The sequence below is a fragment of the Amborella trichopoda genome, chromosome 4, assembly GCF_054954075.1.
Source record: "Amborella trichopoda isolate Santa Cruz 75 chromosome 4, AtrichopodaSantaCruz75HAP2 v2.0, whole genome shotgun sequence".
In the NCBI taxonomy this organism is placed as follows: domain Eukaryota; kingdom Viridiplantae; phylum Streptophyta; class Magnoliopsida; order Amborellales; family Amborellaceae; genus Amborella; species Amborella trichopoda.
In genome coordinates this window covers 40,657,354-40,677,618 of record NC_142339.1, presented here as the reverse complement: position 1 = coordinate 40,677,618, position 20,265 = coordinate 40,657,354, and the positions used below count along the sequence as shown (strand labels likewise).

Below are 20,265 nucleotides of genomic sequence, written 5' to 3'. Positions count from 1 at the left end.
AGCTCGAAGTACTATACCAACCAGAGCTATCCTGACCTTCATAGCTCTCATAGTTCAAACATCTCATTAGGTTTTATCTTTTACTTTCACCTTTTATTTTCATATCCATTATGTGTGACTGCAATCTAAATTCTCTCCCTTCTTCCTGTCAACACTGGAAACTATTCTCCAGTTATTGTATTTGCAAACAGTAAGTTTTATATCTTTTCGACTCTTCTCTTTTCTTCAGTGTAAAACTTTGTTTCAGTCTTAGTTGTTTATTCTGGTTATCTGTATCTTTTCTATCAGTATAAAACTTTGTTTCAGTCTCAGTTGTTTATTCTGGTTATCTGTAATATATACAGTCATTATACAGTTGTTTTATAATGTGAATAAAATGCAGTTTAAGATTTTATTTAGTATAAAAATTGGTGAGTTCAATTATGCCCAATGGTTCGTAATTGATATTTCTCTTATTCCTTTATTGTGTATAATTCTGTTTATCCTTAATTATTATAAGATTTTACAGGAACTAGTTAAATACAATAGCGTATTGTTTACCTATTTAATATAAACAAAAATCCCTGCTTTAGACTATAAGATTGAATATCTTTGCATATTATTAAAATCAAGATTTAACCTATAAATCGACAATACTGTAGATCCGGGCCGAAGTTGGTATCAAAGCCATACAGTAAAACTGTCAAAGTAAAAACAGTAGAACTGTCCAACAGTGGAACTGTATAAACAGTTAAACTGACACAACAGTAAAACTGTTCTTTCAACATAAGTTGTAAGAGATAAAGTTACATTCTTACTAAAAGATACTAAGTTAGATTTACCACCAAGAAAGTTGGTCCGAGAGTTAAGACAAGAGACAAGTGAACGCCTATTGCAAAGTACCGCCAAGGCCAGGAAGAGCCGCTTAGGGAAAACGCTGGGCCACTGAATGTCCAGATTGTCATTATCCGCAACCTACGGATGGCAAATCTAATAAAGAATCTTACAAGTAAAACTGCAACTTCATCTCAAACACTTAGAGTAAAAAATAAAGAACAAATTATTATCAATGATATTGAGGAAAATATCCAAAATTGGAATATACCCAAAGTACCAATCCATGACATTTATAATAAAGGATCATTCAAATTTAAGATGGTTATGCCATCAAGACGGTATAAGAAAGTTTATCGGTTACGCAAAATCAAGAAGACTTTCAACTACTCTCAAAGAAAATTATTGAAAAACATAAAGAAAATAATTACAAATATTTACATATTGGTTTAATCCAAATAGCCGTGAAACCTTTGACCCGACTAGGGTTAAACACCTCTGTGCTTGTATGCCTAAGAGATACAAGACACAATATTTTCACAAACTCGCTACTTGGCATGGTTGAATCCAGCCTCTGTAGTGGTCCAATATATTTTAATTGTTTTCCAAATTTTTCTGTTTATTTGACTGACCCAAACATTTTAGATATACTAACAATAAATTTAAAAACAAATGGCTTTAATATGATCCAAGGTTCTCAAAACCTAGCAATAGTATATAGAATATACTATAAAGTTATGAATACTTTATGTCCAAATATTATGAAAATTGATCAAAAAGATCAAACCATATTATTCCAAACAAACATGAAAAAATCTAATATGATTGTTCCTAAGACAATAAAATGGTCAAATATTAATTTACCACAATCATGGGCATTACAAAATGTTAATCAACCCCAAGAAATTCCTCAACATCATATTCCTAATCAAATAATAGAACATCCTGATGGTAATATTGAAATAAAATTTCAACAATTACAAGTACAAGATGATATTAATAGGAAAAGAAATATAAAAAATAAAATACCAAGTAGAAAATCATATTCTCAGAATCCTAATGTTATCATACTACCTCCTCCTACTCAATCTTCTTCATCAATACCTAGTTCAGATCTACAATTTCAAGGAACACGAAGAACAACAGATCATGTTGTTATTCCTACATATACTCTTGAATCTAGCATAACAAATACGACTGAACCCAGTATAGAAGAATTACAGGATTTCCAAATATTAACCTTACAAATAGAAGATGATAATTATGAAGATGATCAATATTCAGATAAATATATAGCAGCTTATTTAACAGCGAAATTAGAAAGGAAAAGGAGAAAATTAAACAAAGATTTTATCAAAAAAGATTATTTATCTGAAGAAAATAAAAATATTCGAGAATGGTATTTAAAAACATTTCAACCTAGATTAATAGAATTAATGCACAAAAAATATAATAAATTCCTGAAGAAAGAAAGATTAAATAAAGGATTTTTTATATGGTTAAGAGAAATATGTATTGAATATAATATTATTATTCCTTCATTTGATAATATCCAAACAATAGAAGAGAAAACCTATATTAGCATGGATGGTACTACCACAGCTAGTATACACCCTCCTGAAAAAAGTCTAATACTTAAAGCAGCTATCCCAGTTAAGGATAAGCCTGCACAGCCTCAATCATTATATGATATCGTAGCTACTCCTGATAAAATCTTACCCAAAGAACTTGGTAAGAAATAAGAATTAATTCCTCATATTGTGGAACAGAATAATTATACAAATTTATATATGCAATCTTTAGGAAGACAAGCAGAAAGAATAGAAGGAATTGTTTCGAAAGAAAAGCCTTCTGCTACACCTATTCCTAAATCAGTTTTGTTCAAACCACCTTCAGAATTAAATAAAAATAAATTTCACATTGGAGACAATAATAAATCCCTAATGGACCAATTAGTATCAAAATTATCCCAATTAGATATTAAAGGAATACCTACTCCCAAACTAAATATTCCTCCTCCAACTATTATCAATTAGCCACCTGAGTCTTCTGACAAAAGTAAAGCAATATTACCTGAGCATGAGACAATGATGCTTCAGGAAGAAGAACCAATCATAGAAGATACTATCCAAAATCAAGAAAAAGCATTTATGGATACTACTCCTATATCTGAAACCATAAACCGAATAGCCTATGGAAAGTATTGGAAACCAATCACAGCTTTACCATATCATAAGAGACCTACACCTGTTGATATACAAATGGAAGAAGATGCCATACAACAGGCAGTATCATACTCAGGAAGATCAATAGTAAATTGGCAAATAGATGGATTATCAGAATTAAAGATTTTAGATGTCATGAGACATATGACAATGTATGCTTCTGCAAATAAAATGGCAGGCAACCCTGATCAAGAGGTTGCAAAAGCAATAGTTAATGGATTTACCGGTTGATTAAGAGGATGGTGGGATTTTTATGTAGATGATGAAACTAAACACAGAATCCTCAATAATACTAGACAATGGACCGGACGAAATGAACAAAATCAAGAAATCATATATACAGAGAGTGATGCTGTCAACACTTTAATATATACCATTACCCTACATTTTGTAGGCAGTACAGCTTTACTAGCGGCAAGATCGGAAGATCTGCTATCTAACCTACGCTGTCCTACTTTATCTCATTATAAATGGTATAAGGATGTATTTTTCTCAAGATTATTAATAAGAGAAGATTGTCAGCTAGACCACTGGAAAGAAAAATTCATAGCTGGTCTACCATATTTATTTGTAGAAAAGGTTAAGGAAAGACTGCGAAATAAACATAATGGAATTATTGTTTATTCATCATATACACTCGGAGAACTCTCCGCAGAAATATGTGCTGAAGGTTTAGCCTTATGCACCGATATGAAATTAAAGAGACAATTAGATAAACAAAAGATCACTAAGAGAAAAGAACTTGGTGACTTTTGTGAACAATTTGGTTATTACCTTGATAAGAAAAATATGCTTGACAATATATATAAGAAAAAAAAAATATAAAAAAGGAAAATATAAATCTAAAACTAAGGATAAAGATAAGAGCTCGAGAGCAGCCTTACAATCCCATATCTTCTATCCTTTGTATTTTATGTGTCTAGGATAATAGCCTGAAGTACCAGAATCAATTACTACCTCCCATTGTAACATCCATAGAGGCTTAATACATTTCCCTAAAGAGAACAAAGGTCCAAGTACAGTTGAGATCTTATGGATACGACAAAATATGAGGTCTGGGCACACTTACAAACTTTTATAGAAGCAAGTACCAACTTGGGATGCTTACAAAATTTAGATGCTTCCATGAAATACAAGGCCATGAAAGAAGCATGTCAGATTATTCTTTTCTTGTGATGATCTTTTAATTTCCATAAATTTAGATGTGGGTGACCTTGCACCCCACCGGTTAACTGTCCTTGGGACAAGAAATAATGGATAATTATCTATAGTAAATAGTGTATAATATAGATATATATCTTATTATACTAATAATATAAATAATCTTATAATATTATATTATACTGAAATATATTATCTAATGTTATATAAGTAGGAAAAGTTTATATAGAGCCTAGGCTCTAAACAATCAAATTAGACCCCGCCTTATATCTTTCATTAGAAGAGGTTGTTTTGATGTCCAAATATCTTCAAATTGATCATCTCAACATCAAGATACATGGATATGAGAAAAAAGTGGATTTCAAGTTTTGAAAATAATGCATCTTGTAACGTATTTTTGGACTGTAGATTTTTAAGATTTTCAAATTTTCATAGATCTGCTCGATCCACTCTATTTTTCAAGTGTTCAATTTTATAATTAAAGATCAATAAATATATATATATATATATATATATATATATATATATATATATAGAAAGAGAGAGAGAGAGAGAGAAGGGGGAAGGGGGGGAAGAGGAGAATGGGGCCGGGACCCATACCACCCGTGAACAGGTTCAAATCCTATTGATTGCCATCCAGATCGGAGATATGATTAATAAATTATTAGGTTCTAAAAACATTGGATTGGTTTAATTTGCGCAAACCTCCATGAAAACTTCGTATTATAATAGAGGTAGTCAATTGGCCTATGCAAGATAAGGAAGTTCACTTTAGGCATAAATCATCATGCTAACACACTGACCAAGCAAGGATGGTCTAGGGACTGCATGGGAGTAAGCGCATTCCGCCATAGTGTCTCTACAAACCTTGATGAGATGCTTTGAGTCTCATGCTTTAATTCCTGCATTCACCTTTCTTTTTCGTATCTTCTTCCCCTTTGTGGTTCTTCCCTTCTCTTCTCATCTATTTCATCATTTTTCTCTCTTATCCTCTCTTTCTTCTCTTTTCGTCTGTCTCCTCCTTTATTTTACTGTAGTCCTTTTCATATTTATCTCTTTTGTACGCAGACTCATTGCACATTTTTTAATTAATGTATTTTAGTTAGCCTTTAAAAAAACATGTTGAACCCAAAAAGTGGGCCTCTATCCTTCTAGAGACTCGACCTAGTCGACCTGGAGTAAGCTGAGTCACTTGGAGTCAACTACATTATGGACTTCTAGGCTATTGTGGTCTCTAGTGTTGTTTAGGTTAGGAAACAGTATTTAGATGAGGCGAAGAGCTGGATTTTAGGTCTGGGATGGGATGGGAAGGTGACTAGGTCTAGACCTATGGTTTGGGGTTTGGGGTTGCAGGTGTCAGGATATGCCCGTGGCTAAGTAGGGTGTTTACACTTTTCCTCTTAGCATTCTAAAGCTTGTTTTCAGTTTTCTTTTTGATCGTTCGTCCAGTGTGATATTTATGGGGGACTTTTCTTTTCTTTTTTTTTTGGCAAAGATCACTTGCAAGTAGTCTTATTATAATAACTCTTATTTCAAATAAAATAAAAATTTACCAATCCAGGATATTAAAAACTGTGATGTCATTGAACCGATTTTTTTAACCAAAGAAAATTATCACAAATCTTGTGTTTTAGAATGTAAAGACTATATAATTAAATATGCAATAAACAAAAAAGAATGCCAGAGATTACTTCAACCGGACTTATTACACCCCACACTGAGTCACTATTATCCTATAACACGAGATCGACGATTTTCATTCAATCTCAACCGAGAAAGCTAATTTCGGTCAAGCTCTTTAATGGAACCCTTATGCTCACCCAGGACTCCTTAGGATAAATCCTCCAAAAAACATTTGATGTAAAATTTCTCCCTTCTAGTTTTTTTCACAAAGCCCAAAACTAGAGAAGGAATAGTGCATCGAGAATGGGGGATGAAAGAGAGATATAATATTGGGTTTAGATTTCCATTGTTTGTCTCACAAGATTGAATTTTTAACCATCGATCAAGGGTTACTTGTGGGGTGAGAGATCTGAGTCATTCATTTAATAAATGGTCTATCAACATCACTGAATGTGCTGAACCATTATCCCCCTGTCCTTTGACCATTATCCCATCAAATAAAAATTAATCAAAAAAATATTGTGCTCTATCCAAAAGATATACTCATAAGCCTTATTTGCCTTCTAAAAGATTTACTCAAATCTCTTAAGGATAAAATATTTTATCAACTCAAACCAATTTAAGATAAAATATAAACAAATCCATAAAGGGATAGCTTGCCACCCAAGATAGGGACTCATGAGCCCCACCTTCTAGAATATGGTGGGCCCACATGCAAAATGAGCCACCATAAAATTTTATATATTTAAAAATAAATTTTATAATATTATTTGAATATTTAAATCATTAAAAATTAGTATCTTTAATTTTATAAACCCAAATATTATAAATAAAATATGTAAGAGTTTATAAAAATTCAAATAATAATTCTAAAATAATATCTACTATAAAATAAACATAATTAAATTAATTTGACGGGAAAATGATCTATATGATCAAGGAACAAAATCAATAATGGGGCACTCAATCTTCAACTATAGACTACAGACCACGCTTGCTTATTACGTCGACTCAGTATTGCCCATGACTCACAGTCCAAGTAGGAGCTCATTAGCGGATCACCAAAGTCTGGCCGATGAGCCAAAGGGTCGTAATCACAGTATGTGGATTTCAGGTTCTTCCCTAAAGACGAGTCAATGTCACCTAGACTTGATCCGATCACAGCTTTATGGCGTATAGGGGTATCTCTCGCACATGCATACGCTTCACCCTAAAACATATCACTGAAATCATCAATATGAATTTCACTGAAACCATTAATAACAGTCACTTTCATTAACATTTCAAAAATAACCAATCAAATATTTTGGGCTCAAATTTAGAAAGGTAGCAGTTCGTAAAGACATTCTAGCATAATTGCCAATGTATAGAAAAACTCTTATAGAAATTCAAGAATACGGAATTATCACAATTTATAGGATGTCAATTCTCCAATAAACATTTCACAGACAATGCTATAATCAATTACAAAAATATCAGTTTTCAGATAATAAGGCAGTCATTTGCACATGAATTTTACAATGTCTAAATATTCCAAAACAGTAGAAAGAAATCTCACAATTTTAGTAAGAGCAAAACTATCACATTTATTTCTAATAATTTTATTTCTAAAATTTTCTAACAATAGCCAAGAAAAATAAATAAATAAATTTATTTCTAAGAATTTACAGCATTTAAAATTTCTAATATCATAATTTTATTAAAAATATTATTTTTCAAAATAATGAGGTCGCTTGCGCATAAAATTTATGGCGCCTAAAATTCATGATAATAAGCATAAATAATTATTTCATTTCATTTTAAAAAAAACAGATTATTTTTCAAGATAATGAAGTCACTTACCTAAAATATTTGAGAGGGAGCTTCCGATAAAAATTCGGCTAGAGAGAAAAAAAGCTCACTGCGTTTCGACTAGAGAGAGAAAGATCTCAAAAAAATTTTAGGGTGGGAGTCATCGCCTCTCCTATTTAAATTCTTAAGATACCTTATTATAATCTTTTATTAAGTTACACAGTTAAATTACATCTTAAACGCGTAAAGCCCACGTCCACTAAAGGACGTGGCAAGAGCAAAACTTAAACCAGGTAAAAGCTTTTGAAAGTAGTGATGGTCCCTAAGGACCATCATGCTCATAGGGACCATCACTTATTAAAAGTTTCTTTTCTCTCTTTTTTTTTTTTTTTTTTTTGAAATTTTAGGATTATTACAATCAATATGTATGCCGTGTGATGGTACATGGATGAGGCTTTGGCCCCCGTCTCTGTAGGCCACCATTACACACAAGGGTCACACAGTCCATCGGCTTACTCATCTGGGCATATACTCCGACATCATCAAGGGATGACCCATTAGAACCCCTCTTGGTTTATTCTCTATGCCTAGGTAATATGAGTTTTTCTCAACTGACTGGTCTAGACCGTCAAGCACAGTCTGATATCTGCAAATATCATTTACATGACATGGTCCAGGAGGGACCACACTCACACTGAATCCATGATCCACTATATCAAATGTCTCCTCACAATCACTCATAAAGCCTTGAAAGGCCACAGAAACCGAACACTTTTGTTAGGAGATATACCTCATCGGGTTTTGATCCCCTCTTAGTTCATTTTCTACTACTTCAAATTTGTGCAAAACTCACTACCTTCTTATCCAACTTGTCGATGATGGAAGTCCTTAACATGGCATGGTCCAATGTCGATTTTCCAATCATTGAGGTACTAGCCGAAATATTTGATCTGCGCAATAACAACCTTTGTCTTGCCTACTGGAGAGAGTACCCCAAGAGGAAATTGCTCGAATTTCGGGTTGACGCCTCCTACGAAAGCCTTATCAACCTCCTTTTCTCTGAGGACTTTTCAGATGCCCTTTCCATGGTTTGAATAAATAAGTCCTCATGGACATTAGGTATTATCTTTGGTTTGCTTTCAATTTCACATTTGTCATGAGTCATTTTCAGGACAAGAACTAATCTTCCAATCTTGTAAATAAAAAGTTGCTTCTGAGGTTCAAGATTCATGTGTTTGCCCATATAAAACCGTTTTAAAATCCTTACTTTAGGGCCACAAATAAACTTAAAATTGAATATAGAATATGATAAGAAATAGCTCGAAGCTTTTGGTGCCAAAGTCTGGGGTCAATACACACCTACACTCTGTGTAGAGACGTGATCTCTATGTGTGTTAGGTACAACTTTTTGCTCCATAAAAGAAGGGGTAATGCCCGATTTGGTTCTCTACCTGCACATTAAATTCTTGCTGTGCTTGATTCCTTTATTTCTTCCTTTTCTTTGAGATCTAATCCCCTACATAAATTTTGATTAGAAGGGTAATTCCCCTAGTTAGTTCAAATGATCCTTGTTTTAAGGCTTCAATTAAAATGGCTGAATTATCAAATCAATGGTCACATCGGCAGCTGATAGCAAGGCGAGGTAGGCAGCCGATCCGAGTTCGAAACTTCCATTTTAATAATGATTTAATCAAATGCCTTTGAATCCCTTATTTCAACCATTACATTCCGGTCATCACGTATATGCCCCTGGAAAATAACAACTCAACTTTTATCAAATGCACTTTAAAATGCCATTGTGCTCTTGGGTTGATCGAGGCCTAAGTCTTTGTGTACACCATTACAGATTTAGGCACAGTTTAATCAAATGCCCTTTAAAACTCCCATTTTAGACATTTTATTCTATTCTACTATAATTTACCAAATGGTGTTTTACCCACTTCTCTGCAAAACTTTGAATCATATTTGTGCAATGGATACTGTGCTACCGAATGTAGCCATATACATGTGTGTCAATATCTAAGTCCTTTGCTATAAATTGGGTACCCTTCAACTTAATTTTTGGCTTCCCATGGTTGTGAGACAATATGCACAGATTTGTATGTATTTGAATGCATTTGTAAGCTATATCTATGGTGCAAATAATTCTATGTAAGAGGCATTGTCTTTGTATGTTTCTCAATCTCCATGTAGTATTTTGAGCGCAACTAGTTAGGGACCAAGTAAAGTATCATTGATTGTTATGTTTTACATGTATCTAAAGATTCAAATGCGTTTATGAAAATTTATTGAAAGAGCTTTGTATGGCCACGGCGTAGTTAAAATTTTTAAGGGAAAGTATATAATGAGACCATTTACCTTTGGTACAAAGTGGTTAAAATTAATTTTTGAACAGCTGCATTTATTTCATTGACCAAGCTCAACGTTAAAAAAAAAAAATTTCAAACTTTGTGATACATTCAAGCTACCAGATTTCATATCGTATGGCTATAAGTAATTGTTCTAATACAATGATACAATGCATAGGGTATGGTCGGGATAACTTAGCTGGTAGAGCAGAGGATTGAAAATCCTTGTGTCACCAATTCAAATCTGGTTTTTGGCATGTGGGTACAAGGTGGTTAAAATTAATTTTTGAGCCGCTACATTTATTTTATTAACCAAGCTCAAAGTTCAAAACAAAATTCCTCAAACTTTGTGATACATCCAAGCTATCAGATTTCATATCGTATGGCTATAAGTAATTGTATGCTCCTTGTACCAAAGGTAAATGTTCCCAAATTTTAAATAGTGTGTACTTAAAATAAGGCCTATACACTCTATAGCTTCAACTATATAAAAAGCTCCAAACCTTCGAGATGTTTGGAAGAAAAACTTTATACTTTGTCTGCACATAAATAACCTAATTATTAATGCTTTTAATTTTCCAATATTATTTACCATTAGTGGCCCAAGGCTAGATTATGTTACAGTTTTACACCAAAGAGCAATGGAGAAAGGTGTTCTCAAAGGCTGGTACATGGAGAAGACTAAAAAGATTCCACATGATCTACAAAGTTAGTCCTCTCCCTAGAGGCACCAAAGGGATGAAAGAAAAGAACTTTTAAGTGACATTATGGAGATCGAGAAGAAAGAGCATGCAATGTGTTTTTCATGGGTGATACAGAAGGACTACTCTGGGGCTCCACATTACTCACTACAGAGAGTTCTCTATGGACTAAGAATCAAAGGATGATGTTTATCATGGGCTGTTGTACCAATGAAGAGGCTTAGAGGATCCCAAGGTATTCACCAGAGAAGAGAAGAAAGCCTTCAAGGGCTACACGAGTTGGGGTGGCAAAGGAACCGGACATGACCGGACCCGACTTGGGGTCTCGGTGTGGATCCAAAAATTGGACCCGACTCTATTTGGGTCTGTATATTTTCGAGTTCCAATATATAAAATATATTTAAATATATTTAATCACATAGATATTTAAATTTTTGGGTTAGGTCCGATGGGGTCTAGTTGGGTCCTGTTGCCACCCCTACTTGAGTAAAAGAAAGACATGATCCTCAATGAGAGAACCCTTGGAGAAAAAAAAATTGCTTAGGGGCCGTTTGGATTTATGGGAAAAGATTATTGGAAATGATTTTTCGTGGTATATTTCTGCATCTTGGATCCAAAATCTAAAAAAAATTTTAAAAAAACACCATACATATATTTTAATTTTTTTATTATTAGAAAAAAAAAAAAACACTATTTTCATGGACCTCATCCACACTCCTTTCTTTAACTTTTCACTTTTCACTTTTTAAAAACCAAAATCGCTTCTGTGAAGCATCACGGTACTTAGAGTATCGTGATGTACCGTGAAGACAATCGCTTGTTTACCCCGATTCAAGTACCGTGATTTTTCTCATTACTTCTCATTCAAGCCCCCAAAGCTTTCCCTCCTCTCTTTCTGAGCTTGTGAGAGGATTGGAGTTTTTCTCTGCAGCTCGTTCAAACCCCAAAAGCTTTCTCTCTTTTCTCTTTAAGCTTGTGAGAGGATTGGGGTCTTTCACTGCAAAAGAAAAAGCAAGGGGATGAAAAAGGAGGAAGGAAGAGAAAGACAAAAAGATCAAGAGGAATAGGTTGGGTTAGGATTTTCACTACCTTTGAGAGATCCAGATGCTTCTCTATGTGCTGTCCATTTTCATTGCGGGCATGAATTTACAAAATCCGAATCCCTTCCTTCCATTTGCAAGAAGACTTACCTATGTCTCTCTTCTTACATCAAAGAGGGGTTTGGAACCTCTCAAGCTCTTTTTTTTTTATTTTTTGACAAGGGCACCGAATTTTATTGCCCAAACTTCAGAATCAGACTACGTATTCGAAGCAAAAAAATAGAAGTAGACAAAAGCTGAACACCATTCTTCGCCAAAGTATCCGCCGCCTCATTTGCTTCACGAGAAACATGTCAAAAGGACACAATCCGATTCCAACTTAGATAAGGGATTTTGTCTTTCAAAAAAAAACTTAGATAAGAGATTTCATTTCAAAATTCTCGCAAACTCCACAGAGGTCATCCAATCTAACTACACTAGTTAATGATGTTTAAAGAGTTCCCCTTCACCACCCAAGTCAGGTCATTAAAACTATTTTTCAAAATCTTCAAGCGTTCTAACAATGCCATAATTTCAGCTTTATTGGCCGTTGCCTCCCCACGTGGCCCTGAAAATGTCAAAGTGACCATTCCCTCTAAGTTAGACACTAACCCTCCAAACCTTGCTGGTCGGGGATTTCCAAAAGAACTTCCATCAAAAGTTAAGCTTAACATTGCCTTGCAAGGTTGGAGTCCATATAGATATCGGCCTCACTTTTATCCTATTTTGTAAAACCAAATTATTTAAGTTAAGCAACACATCCACCTTAGAAACTCTCATACATTCCTTTTGTATTTAAATACCAAAACCACACATTATAAACGATTCTCTCCTTGACCTTGACCAAATCAGATCCAATACCATCAAATTTGTGCCTTTTTTTCTCCAACCGCACTTCCCAAAGCAAAGATGCTATGAAGATATTCCAAATTATTTTGCCTTGTTTTGGTAGAGTCAAAAAAAAGGTATGTTGCACAATATCCACATGACGCACCGGCAAAGGTACCAAACAGCCAACCATATGCAAAGCCCACTGCCATAACAATGCAAGAATTGGTGGTCACATGTTTCCTCATCACCTTTATATAGAATGCAGATGTTCACTATCACCTTCCCCCTCAATCTAAGATTATCAATTGTAAGGACTTTATTTTGGGCCAAAGTCCACGTGAACATTTGAATTTTATGAGGGATGTATCATTTCCAAATAGAATTCAGTTTTGGCATTGACCATCTAAGACGATCATTGAAAAGAAACTGATATGTTGATTTTACAAAAAAAATCCTATCCTTGAATGTCTCCCAAATCATATCATCCTTCTCTCTCGATCAAACATGAACGACTTTCAATTATGTCATTAGCTTTGTGAATTGCAAAATCAGCATATCTAGTTTACAGTTGTATGTGAATTACAAATTCCATACCCATCCATTATCATCTCGGTTAAAGGCCTCATATACCTTTAAATTATGCATCACACATCTGTCAAAAAGATCTCTAAAAAACAACTTCAAATGCCCATTCTCCAACCACCTAGAGGACCAAAAGTTCACAGACTCCCCATTACCCGCCAACCGCCAACTATTGGATATTACAAAAGATCTAGTAGCACAGATACCTTTCCAAATTTGCGATTGGTATCGTCATCTTCTCCTTTTACTGATGATCCATTGTTATCAACACCATATTTCGCCACCAACACCTCCTTCCACAGCTGATCTTCTTCTCCTACCATAGATCTCCACCACCACTTTGCTAAGAGAGCTTGATTAAAGCCTTTACTTTTTTGATACCTAGACCCCTTTCTACCTTTGGGGGTACAAACTTTATCCCAGTTGACTAGATGATACTTCCTAGCTTCATCTACAGATCCCCAAAGAAAGTTTCGCATAATCCTCTTTAATTCTTTTATCACCAGCGCCAACATCTGCATCAAAGACATTAGATATATAGGCATATTGGCAAGAGCTGACTTAATCAAAGTCACTCTGCCTCTTGGTGAGAGATACTTAGTTTTCCAAAAATCAAGCTTTATATGGACTCTTTTCAACATGGGATCCCAAACAGTCCGAGGCAATCTAGAGTCAGAAATGGCCATACCCAGCTACTTAATAGGAAAAGACTCTGCCACACATCCCAAAACCCGAGCTAGGTCTTGCACTACACCTCCTGTACAACCAATACCTACCATGGAGGTTTCTGTGAAATTCACTTTCAAACCCAAAGTAAATTCACAGACCCTCAAAAAATCAGAGATAGCATTCACCTGAAGATGATCAGCCCCACAAAAAATCAATGTGTCATCATCGTATTGCAAGTGTGTAATCACCAGTCCATTATCTGAAATCTGGAAACCAGAAAACCAACCCCTATTAGCCGCATTTTTCAACATCAAACTAAAATATTCTGCCACTAGAGTAAAGAGAAAATGTGATAATGGGTCACCTTCTCTCAAACCTCTTGATGCCTTGAAAAAGCTTTTAGTAGATCCATTAAGCAATATAGAGAAGTGAGCTTAAGAGAGACAGCCTACAATCCATCTCTTCTATTTCGAACCAAAACCCATGCATTTCATAATTTCATCCAAGATCTATCATTCCACTCTACCATAGGCCTTCTCTAAGTCCAATTTTAATTAGACACCTGGTTCCCCACCCAAAACTCTTGAATGTAAATACTCTTGAACAAGCAGAATACTATATGTTATAATCTTGTCCTTAATAAATACATACTGAGGACCTGAACTTACTGCAAGAAGCAATTTCTTGAGCCTATTGGCAAGGACTTTTGTAATGATTTTGTACAGACTCATGAGGAGACTGATAGGTCTTAAGTCATTTAGACCTGCAATTGAGTCCCTTTTTGGAGTTAAGGTGATAAAGGTGGTGTTGATCCCCTTATCAATAATCCCCTGCTCCCAAAACTCTATAACCATATTGAAAGCATCAACTTGGACCATCTTCCAAAAGCTTTGAAAGAAAGACAGGGGAAAACCATCTGGACCAGGAGCTTTATCTCCTACCAAAGAAAAAAACGAAGCTTTAACTTCCTCCATGGAAACTAGTAGCTCGATCTCCGGAGCCTTACTCCCATCAAGCTTCTTAAATAGCACTTTAGGAAACTTCACTCCAAAATGTAGTTCACTTGTGAATGCCCTTTCATAGTGCCCAATGAACTTATTTTTCCACCCCAAAATATCCTTTTCACCTATCTCTGGAAAAGTAATGGCCGAAATATGATTTTGTCTCCTTCTTTAGTTAGCTATTGCATGAAAATAGCTCGTATTTAGATATCCCTCTTTTAGCCCATTAACTCGCCTCCAGTAAGTTTCTTCTTGATGCAAAAGATCATGTAAGTTGTTTTGAAGCTGAGAGCATTGAGCCTAAATAATTTCGGTTACTGCCACATTATCTTGAATACCATTATCCAAATGTGTGATCTCACACACCATATCATCTATCTTATTCCTAAGATCAAATCGAGTAGATTGCTTCCATTCAAGAAGCTTATGCTTCACATTTAACAATTTTTTGAAAATTCTGAACCCATACCACCCATATACAAATGGTATTAGACCATTATTAGGTTAAAAAAAATGAAAAAGACAAGAAGGCACCTAATCAGGTTGAACTTCACAGGACACGGATGACGAACAAGAGGCATAGATGTTTCGATCCATGATATGGGAAATTTAATGGAGAGAAGGTAGAAAAGATAAGAAGAATAAGTCATTCACACAGAGAAAGAGAGGGGGCAGATCAGGGCCCCCTTTAATAGAGAGGGAGATGGCCTGGGGAATTTCACAAATGTAGAGACCTTATTTAGAGAGAGAGAAAAAAAAGGAACGGAACCTTCTTGAGAGAGTAGGAGAGAAAAAAAAGAAAAAAGTGAGCGGATTTGTCCCTCTTGAAAGAGAGAGAGAGAGAGAGGAGAGAAGATAAACTTAAAGAGTTTTTCAAAACCCATCACGGTAATGTGAATATAATTACTGTTAAGGTTATTTTTTGTTAAAATAAAAAAAAATAAAAAAAAAAAAAAAATAAAAAAAAAAAAGAAAAAAGAAAGAGAAAAGAAAAAAGAAAAGAAGAAGAAAGGTGGATGAAGTTTATGAAAGTAAAAGGGTTTTTTTTTTTCTAATAAGCTAAAAATTAAGATTTATTTTTTATAATTTCCTAAAAATATATATATTTTCTAGCGGGGATCATTTTCTCTATCGCGAGCCCAAAATGGAGAAATTTATTTCTACTCCTTCACCCTAAAAAATCTTCCTTTTTTTATTTTGACATGATCACATAATTTTATTAATCAAAAAATGAGTACATAATTAAAAAAAGAAGAAAAAATAAGGACAACTTGCAAATCCACACCATGCTTGCGAAGTTTGAGTTAGCCTCCCGGTATATATGCTGGAAAGAAACTTTCAAACTTCGAGAATAGGTCCAAAATTCTCATGCACTTCTTTCGCAACTGCCATGGAGGTCGTGAAATATGAGTGCACCATTTAGCGAGTCCCCCTCAATTATGCGTGAAATATGAGTGCACCAATTTGTGACATTTAGCGCGTCCCCCTCAATTATGCAAGGAACTTGCACTCCTCTATGCATTAGCAACTGCACACCTCTTTCCAATACCTACATTTCGCTTCAATAGCTGTCAATTCCCCACTTGCTCTTGCATAGCAAACCAGTATACCTGCTGAATGCCTTCAAAGCCCGAACGTCCTACATTAACTTTGGAACTTCCATAAAAATTAAGCTTCAAACACCAACTCAAGGGTTGCACCCAATGTCCTCTCGGTCTCACTCTCGCCGACCTTTGGTTGATCAAATTTTCAAAGATTAACTTCCATATCAATCCTTGGAGTCCCAAAATCCTCCTTGGTTATAGAAAACCATCTCTGTGTTCATGATTATTCTTTTTACCATTTCAACCTCCAACGCTTGACTTTCGAAAGTTTGTCTATTGCGCTCCAACCAGATTTCCCAAAGCACAGCTGCCCTACAATTCCCACCTTCCGTAATCCATCCAAACTCAAATGATCCAAAATGTTCATATGACCATTGGCAACACACTTGCAATTCCCATCTTCCTAAACATCCATTTCAACACTCTTAACAGTATAGGAACAATTGAGAAACAAGTGGTTTCCCAAATTCATCACTCTCCTTGCACAAGATAACAATGTCTTACCCCTTCATCAGCTTATAAATTGTAAATGTTTTTACTTGGAAAATAATCTATAAGAAAAGTTTAACTTTATATGGAACTTTCCAACACCAAATCCGTTTCAACGAGCTTCTATTCTATCTTACTGTATCATGGAATAAAAGATTATACCGTGTATCATGGAATAAAAGATTATACCGTGATTTTACTGTGAATATCCCGTCACTTTCAAGTTCCCAAACAACTACATCATCTCGATCAGCTGTTGGATTCATCCCCTGAAGAGCTTCCAATAAGTATGTGAATTGACCAATGATCGTATCCATAACCCTGTTGTATCGGCAGCTGACTGTCCAAGACCTACTTTGCAAATCAAATGTCTGAGCCACAGTCAATCTCTGCTGAGCAGCAACATTAAAGACTAAAGGGTTAAGCATCTCGCAATAGACATTCTCCCTTTCTGTGCCAAACATCCATTTCAAATAATCCATCTGCAATGTCGCGTTATAAAGTCCTTAGCTTGTAGTAATCCTTTCCATATTGCAGATTGTTGTATGGCCCAACCTCCATCACCAATTCACGAATTTCACTGATTTTCCCCGTACTTTTCACAAAGAATGTCTTTCCATAGCATACCATATTCGCTCAATGCTCTCCACCCCACCCCAAAAAATATTTCTTCCTTCCTACCAATTTGTTGTCAAAAGCGGAAACCCTACTCACCCAAAACTCTCTCTCTCTCTTTCTCTCCCACGCACACAGAATCACGCATCACGCACAAACGCCTTAAACGACCCCCACGTTCACTCCCAATAGCAAAAACCTCCATTATCCTCTCTCCTCATTCAATCCTCTCTCTCTCTCTCTCTCTCTCTCTCTCTCTCTCACATCATGCACAAAAGACAAACTACCTCCACATTCATTCCCAATGACGTCCATTTTCTCCTCAACTCTCTCTCTCTAACTGAAGATACTTTTTTTTTTTTAGCAGTTTTGAGAGGTGGCATTCAAGGTGGTTTTGGAGGTACCATTTCTAACACTCTGCCTCACCTGATTTTCAAAGCCTTAAGCTTTACAGTGATGGGAACATGAGCACACTGATGACCCATTTAGCATTATAAGCTCATGGGTGCGTGCATCATTGCTTACAAAGCCCCTCTGTGCATGGCCATTATAGGGTTCATCAAAACTTGCAATTTTGGGAATAGCTCTCAGCTGTGCCTTATTTGTAAGGGACCTTAGTCTCTAATATCTCTTTATTTACTGATCTCAGTATCTTTCTCAATACTAAAAAGTTCACATGCACAATCCGTGATACTTTAAAGGACATTCTCTCTCTTCAACTGAGCCAGGTTTGAGCAACAACAAATTTAAATGGCTCTTCCCTTTTATCGATGCCTAGTCCATATACCTTGACTTTAGAGTCAATTAGTTTACTGGGTTTTGCCTAGTGATCTTTTCACCACTACTTTAGATCAGTGTTCGCAAAATAAAAAACTCGTCGATCTAATTGGGCAAATCCTGAGTGGTAAAAAAATATTAACAAAAAATAAAAAAAATACAAAAATAAATCTACTAAAATATAAAAAGCATAAAAAGAACGATTAAAACAAAACACATTTAAATGGAGTAGAAAACTAATGAAAAAAATACATTTTAACTCATTTTATATTTTTCAATGGCTATTTTTGAAATTTTCTAAAAAATATGGAAAAATATAAAAGTGAATATTAATGACCAAAACAATTTTTAATATTTACGACAATGTAAAGAATATTTAAAACTGCATTACAAATCAAATTCCTTATTTTGAAAATTTATATACATTTTTTTGAATTTTTTGTTTTTTTTAAATACCGATTGATCACTCTAACTGCCCAAACCCCAGCCAGTGGCCGGTTCCGATCAAACCGGATGTTTAACGGTTAGATCGGGCGATTTTGCAAATAATGTTGTAGATGTAATTTTCCTTGACAATATTAAGTAGCCAATATCTCTAAGAATAGAGAATTCCAAGGGGAATCCGGACACTATCAAAACCCCAAAAATCAAATATATTTTTCGCAAGAAATGTATTATGCAAGAATTAGATTTTGAGACAATATTTTTCCAGGAATCCAAGTGCCCCTAAAGGAGTTCAAGAGAAAAAGCTAAAGGATTTCAAGAGAAAAAAGAACATAGCATTCATCTCTAAAGCCGTATCCCACAAGGTTTTAGCCGTGTCCCACAAGGTTTTTAAGCGGTTTTGTGGCCCACCCGTGTCCCACAAAGTTTTTAGACTATTTTGTGGCCCACCAAAAGGAGTTCAAGAAACCTGAATGAATGTGCTCATCTTTGCCCGTCACATGTCCCACACTACCGCATATGTTCCACACACGAATGGTAACATTAGTAAAATAGTATTTATTCCCACGAGATTTTTTCTGTGAGCTCGATATGAGATAATTGTGATAAAATAATAACTGAAAAAGAAATATAATATAATTATTAAATGATTTACCAATATCACAAATGAATGTTTAACATGGTGATTAGCGTACCGATTTTTGCTTTGAATATCACGGGATCAACTCCTAGCTAGGTTTCAACATTCCCTCACAAACAAATAAAAATTTTCCTTTAGAAAATAATTTTTTTATACAAAAAAAAAAAAATTATACAACAAAATTTCTTTTTGTTGTCAAAATAAAAAATTATTGTCGGAAGAAATAAAAAAAATTTGTCAAAAAAAATATCAAAAATCATACATCAAGTATTTCTTAACAAAAAAATAAAAAGTTGGATTTGTTATTATTTGTATAATAAAATAATTATATAATGCAAACCAACAATTTCAATTTCAGTATATAATGTTTTCCACCAATTTGAGATTTTGATGACGATTTTTCATCAATTTAAACTTTTCTTTATTGCAATCCATGTATGATTATATACTAATTATATGATTTTTTTTTGTTTGATGTAAATTTAATGGTTAAAATGAATTCATAAAGGAAAAAAACATTTCCATATTCACATATTGATGAAAAAAATAAAAATTAATAATGTAGTACTCCAATTTCTTATTTGATTCTTAAAAAACAACATTTATAATGAATTTTAATATTTTTTTGAGATTTTTTTAAAAACTTAATCTGACCGATTCGACTGATTCTCGATCCGAATAACCGATTCACCGATCCGGATCACCGATTCACCGATCCGAATGGATTTTTGGATCCGTTTTTTAATCCATTGGTGCAAAGTTTACCCGTCCCAAGAGGCAATTATAGGCACTTCACAGGATTCCCATTTTGTTATATTGTTTCTATATTCGGTCGCCGAAGATGCGCTATATTTATAGAGACGGGATGGAGG

At 34.6% G+C, this 20,265-nt stretch overlaps 1 long non-coding RNA gene across 1 annotated transcript; it reads right to left on the bottom strand.

The window, feature by feature from the left end:
• Positions 1-11,380: 11,380 nt before the first annotated feature.
• LOC148782449 (uncharacterized) lies at positions 11,381-15,478 on the bottom strand. The gene is made up of 2 exons (XR_016054491.1): positions 11,752-15,478; positions 11,381-11,659 (listed from the first exon to the last, which is right to left on the bottom strand). It is a non-coding gene; the product is annotated as an uncharacterized LOC148782449 (long non-coding RNA).
• Between the last annotated feature and the right edge of the window lie 4,787 nt (positions 15,479-20,265).